We start from the raw sequence: 6,359 nt of genomic DNA, 5'->3' as shown, positions 1-6,359 counted from the left end.
GTACTTTGAATGTACTCGCAAACATTATGAACACTGGGATAATATAATTGATAATCATGCACTGAAATATTCTATGATCACATCGTCAGTCACAAATAAAATATCTTTTATGCATGCAAGCAAAGAAATGCCACAGTCGGGCGTCTGAGCGACACCACATAAAGGGCTTTAAAAGAAATGCCACAGTCGGGCGTCTGAGCGACACCACATAAAGGAAAAAGAAATGCCACAGTCGGGCGTCTGAGCGACACCACATAAAGGGATTAAAAAAATGCCACAGTCGGGCGTCTGAGCGACACCACATAAAGGGCTTTAAAAGAAATGCCACAGTCGGGCGTCTGAGCGACACCACATAAAGGGCTTTAAAAGAAATGCCACAGTCGGGCGTCTGCGACACCACATAAAGGGCTTTAAAGAAATGCCACAGTCGGGCGTCTGAGCGACACCACATAAAGGGCTTTAAAAGAAATGCCAGGAATGCCACAGTCGGGCGTCTGAGCGACGCCACATAAAGGGCTTATAAAGTAAATAATCACAATGAATATCTAGGAGGTAGAACTGTCCCAGGGATACTTGATAATATAAATAATTCAACGGGTTAGTCCATCACAAAATAATAATCATGGTCCTCACAAGTAACCAGTCGGTATCCAAGTTTGGTTTAACAATATCTCCTCCGAAGACCGACATTAAGACCAACACTTGACCCATCCCAGACTGTAATCCTTAACCATGGACACGGCTATTCGAATAGGTTTAATCTCTGCAGAGGGTGTACTCTTTACCCACGAGTAACGGATTCCTTTAGTCCATCGGGACTAATTCCGTCTACGGCCTTTTAGTTGAAAACACGCCTAACTTGCACACACCAGCTTAACTCATCGGTGTCTGGAATCACCCACGACACTTGTTAAGCAAAACTCTAAGTGGGGAGGCTACAACCTCGCGTAGCATGGGATCAAATTTATATCGCGCGCTCTAAGGGGTGGCCTCCCCTCTCGGTCCCAACCGGAAACACCCATGCCCCCGGACCAGGTGGCATGCCTACCGGCTACAACCGATATCTTCCACCATGGCCTCTCTGTACGGTGTGTGCTTGAAAGGGGTTGACGACTTACTCAACCATACCCTACCTGCGGCAGGGACAAGTGGTAGTACATAGCAAGTATGGGGGTTACTGGAAACAAGACTCGGTCTACGGTCGACTCAGGAGGTTTATAAGTTCCCTGCATGACATGTATATCAAATATATTTCAACCGAAGAAATCACCACTCAATGTACCTTACCATGCCATACCGGACATAACCGTCCCGACGGGGACCGGCGACAAGCTCACGCCTACCCAAGGCCGAGGCTTTCCCGGATTCCTTTCTGGCATGCATGCAAGGCACATGAGGATGATTACCATCACAATTATATTCATTTCCAACAGCAAGGAAATAACTAATATGCTTCCATGCAAATGATCATGTCACATGAAATAACAAGTCCTCTGAAATAAGGTGGTGTTATAAACGTGTCAAATAACACACCAAAAACATTATGCCAGGGTTCAGAATGCTTGCCTTTAATGGTGTGGAGAGGTGGGGGTGCTCTCCAAAATTTTTGAAAGCTTCCTTCTCTCCCAAAAATCCTATTTCCAAAAATATGCAAATAACACATATTTCAAAAACAGTACAAAAAAGTTGTTTTGGAAAATTTTCAAATAAATCTTAAAATAAACTAGACAATATTTGAGAGATGTAGGAAAAAGAATTAATTCATCTGGAGTTATATTTAAAAAGTTATAGGCAGTCAAAGTTGTGGTCAAAATCTGTTTTTAATAAAATCAGGAAAAAGAAAACGTTTCAAAAGAGATTACGCCTTCGGTGCGGAGAAAACGTACTGGGGAATTATGCGCTTTCACTTAACCCATGTGGATAGGCGCAGGGTCACTGACAGTGGGTCCAGGGGGCCCACTGGTCAGGTTTGACCAGTCTTCTCCCTCCTCTTTCTCTGTCCCGAGCGGAGGCGGAACTCCGGCGATCGCCGCCGGCGATTGGCGGCTCCGTTCGAGAAACCGAAGCCATCCACGGGCTCAGGGGGTCGAGGCGGTCCCGCCGGTGGGTGTTAAGGTCTCGGGGGTGGACGGGGTCGTCGGCGGTGAGCTTCGCGGCGGAGGGGAGCTTCGGGAGCAAGGTGATATTTCTCCCGCGGTGTGTCCCAATCAAAATTGAGTAGTGGGAATGGTTCACGGGAGGATGAGGAAGCTCTTGGCGGAGAGAACGGAGAGGGGGAGGTACTGGAGGTGCCGGATTGGCCGGGGCGGTGGCGGCGGCAGGAGTTGCCGGAGATGAGGAAGGAGGCCTCCCCGGGTCGAATGCGAGCTAGGGGATTGCCATTGGGGTGGCCTGAGGTTGCCTGCGTGCTCGGGGAAGCTCGGGGGCCTCCTTTTATAGCTCGTCGAGGTCGGTTCCGCGGCGGCCGGATGAGGATGCCGGCGAACCGCCTCTCTGTAGCTTGCAGGGCAACGTGGCGTGGCTGGGGATGACGGCAGGAGCTAGCGGACGAGTGGGCACTGCTCCTGGGGCGAGCTGGCGAGCGGGGGTGGCTTTGGCGGCGCCGACCGTGGCAGAGGCGCGCTACGGACGCCGGTGTGCCGCCAAAAGCTCTGTCGGCGTCGCTGTAGGCTGCCAGGGCGGCTTGGCGCATTGCTGTGAGGAGGGGAGCGCGTGGCGTGGTGCTGCAGAGCAGGCCAAAACCGTGGGGGCCAGCGTGTCGGCTCGGCGCACGTGCGTGCCAAACGCACGCTCTGCTCGCGCCCCGGGCGTGCACGGGATGTGCTCGACGAAATGCTAAAGCATGCTAGAGGTCGCGGTTGAGGCTGGGAAGAAACAGGGCTAGGTTAGGGTTAGATAGAGGGTGAATGGGCATGGTGGTTAGGTCAGGAGACTAAGTTCACAATGTAAACTTGAATCCATGCCAAATCTGGCTATGCACACAGGGTGTTTGACAAAATGCCACAGGCACCTAGGCTCTTCTTGGGGTGGCCAAATTCTCCAGATCAGAGTCTCCTTAGATGAAAGAGAGAGTGGTGAGGTTAGTTTGTGAAAAGAAAAAATTTGCTAGTGTAAGTTTTGCAGAATTTCAATTCTGGACAGGAAATAAATGACATTATTTCATGAACCAAAATTAATCCAATGGGTGCATGCTCCTGGATTTAGGGGTTTGGTAGGGCTGTCTACAAGTAGGAGAAAGCACAAGATCATTGGAGCAAAATTAAATAGGGTTGTAGTAGAAATCACAAGGCTGGACCAGAATGAAGATGAGGTTGATTCACTCAAATATTTCAAAGAACAGCACTAGGTTTTTGCATAAAGTTGAATCATATGCTACTACCAATATCCAATAATTTTGGTGGTGGCTAGAAAGAATTATTTAAATGAGTTGTAGTGCAAATTGCACTCTAGACCAGAGAAGGAAAATTGAGTGTAGAGCTCAAAATATTTCATGAATAAAAGATATTTTTGTACAAAAGTGATTGAATAACATCACATGACATCTCCAAATTTTTGTGGGAATATTAGGTGAATTTATCAAATGGTTGTAGTTCAATTATGGCCATTTAACCTTGAAAAACCATTTTCAAGAAAGTAAAGATCAAGCAACTTAATTATTTAATTAGTTATATTAAATAAGGGAAAGTTTCTCTTGAGAGATTAAATATGTCCAATGACATATTTGAAAAGTTTTCTCTTTGGGAAAAACTCATCATAACAGGGAAGGAAATGATTTAAAAATCAAAATGGAGCTCAGAAATTCAAAGTTTTAATTCCTGGCAAAAAATTTAATTAATAAAACAAGGCCAAAATTTTGGGGTGTCATAAGAATATAAGATGATTGCGTGTAGATAGATGATAGTTGAAAGCTGAGTGATGTTTTATCAGACGCATGACCCATGGAGCATAGAATTTCAACCCAAAGATGTCAGAGCCAGACGCAGCCAACTGCCTGAGGAAGAAGTCTTGAGCATTGAAGCTGATGCCATGGAAGATATAGAAAACCAAAGTCTTCATTGCTCCTTCAAGCTTCGCTACAGATGAGTGTCCTTTGACACGCCATAGAGTCTTCCTGATGATGTGGTAAATGGTGCGAGGCAGGTACTCTAGGTCTTCAACAAAGAACTCAGATGGGTATTCAGCGTCATGAGGCAGAGGCTTCATCATGCTCAACATTTGACTCATGTTGGGTTCGGGCTTCTGAAAGATGCTTTCCAAGGCATTTTGATGTTGTTGACAACCTGGTTCATAGTATTCACCAGGAGTGGGCAGGCATGTGAGCTCAATGATATCAAGAGCTTTAGCTTCATGATGGACATTGCCTGTCATCCACTCAAGGACCCAAGTCTTCGGATCCCTATTGTAGCCTCGAATATGAAGAGTGGCATAGAATTGAAGCAGCAATTCTTCGTTCCAGTGCTCCTTGTCAGTGACGAACTGCAACAGACCAGCATCTCTGAAACAGTCCAATGCTTCTTCGAGGCAGGGCAGACCAGCTATAGCTTCAGAGTCGAGGCACATGTGTGGAAATATGCACCCTTGATTGTATAGGACACAAGAATAGTAGTCGGCGCTGCTGATAGCTCCAGAACCGATCTGAGGAAATGCGCGGTCTTGTATAGGGGTTCTTGGAGCTGTAGAAGAAGGTATTATGTGCCACGAAACCATTTGCATTGAAGATCCCAGGTGAAGTGGCAGTGCCTGGGAATCGTGGAAGTCTTGGCTTAGGCTTTTGAACTTGAGGCCTGTGCTCGACGTGGTACTCAAATTGTGGACCAGCAACAGGCGGAAGAGTTAGAATGGGCCATCGAAGCATAACTGGCTGACCACGATCAAATGCCAGCTCCATTATGTGAGGTCTTGGAGGGGGAACAGGGGTATTGGCATTGTCTTCATGGGCTTCAGGGGCCACATGTGCTTCAGGTGCTTGGACCTCAGGTGCTGCAGCATTGACTTCAGGTGTTGCACCATTGACTTCTGGTGCCTCATTGGCTTCTGGCGCCGTATTGGCTTCAACCATGACAACGTCATTGGCGTCAGCAGTGATGTTGGTGGCCGCCTTAGGGTTGTGAACCTCCACTTTAGAAGCTGGAGGGTCGGTCACATTCTCCTCGAGAACAACATCTTGGTGAGACGGGGGTGTAGCACCTCTAATAACTCTTGGGGCTTCTTCTTCATCTTCTTCTTCATCGGCTGATGCAGCCGGAACATCTTCAGCCATTTTGGCTTCGGATTCAGACACGTGCATTGTGGGAGTGACTTGGGGCCGGGGTCCTTTGCGAAGCCTGCGTAATGCAGGCGGCGCTTGTGGAAATGGAGCATGCGGGGCCTCAAAGTCATCATCATTTTGCACTGTTGGGGTAGCTTGCGGTTGGGGAGAGCTTGGAGTGTCTTGTCTCTGTGGGTGATTAGCCCATGATGCATCCTAAGCAGTTGGCGTCAGAGGACGACCAATGCTGATGAGTTCACTGTGCGTGAGCACAGGCGATGATACCAATTGGTGCTCGATCTGAGGAAGGACTTCATCATCTTCAACGTTGTCATGGTGACCACGATGCATCTTGAGCAGTTGGCGTCAGAGGACGACCAATGCTGATGAGTTCGCTGTGTGTGAGCATAGGCGATGATACCAATTGGTGCTCGATCTGAGGAAGGACTTCATCATCTTCAACGTTGTCATGGTGACCAATGTCTTCAGCAGCAGTGGGGTCAACTGCTGGAATGTCTTCAGCTTCAGGAGCCTCTATGGAAGCAGGCTCATGAACTATCATCCGTCGTTCTTGATGTGAAGAGGCAAGATGAGCAACCGAGATGGGCTCGACAACAAGGGGCTCTGTGGGAGCAGCCCGATCTTTCTTGGTTTTGCGCTTCTTCTTGGAGGGAGCGGCATCAGAAGCTTCAGGATTTTTCCTCTTTCTGGCTTCAGCCTCGGCAGCCCTTGTCTTCTTTAGTTCTGAAGCCACTGTGGGGACCTTAGGCTTCGAACCTGTCATACTGGCAGGGAAGACAATGGGATGTACATCCTGCCTTGCTGCTTCGGGTTCGGCCACAGCTGGCTTCTTCTTCTTTGGCTTGGCCACCATTCTGGGGTCGATGCCAGGACGCCCAAGAGCCTTGCGCTTCTCAGCTTCATTGTAGGCTTGCACGCACTTGTCAGCCAGACTCTTCATGCGCTCACGAGACCCTTTAGCTTCTTCATGTTTCTTGAGAAAGGCTTCCTTGAGCTCGTGCAGCATAATCTTGAAGTTTTTCACATCTTGCACGCTGAGCTTGGCCATGTGCTTCTTGAACTAAGCTTTCTCATAGTCGATCTTTTGCTT

This window comes from Triticum urartu, chromosome 7 (genome assembly GCF_003073215.2).
Source record: "Triticum urartu cultivar G1812 chromosome 7, Tu2.1, whole genome shotgun sequence".
Classification (NCBI taxonomy): domain Eukaryota; kingdom Viridiplantae; phylum Streptophyta; class Magnoliopsida; order Poales; family Poaceae; genus Triticum; species Triticum urartu.
The sequence above is the reverse complement of the archived record's forward strand: the minus strand, read 5'-3'. Positions refer to the sequence as shown.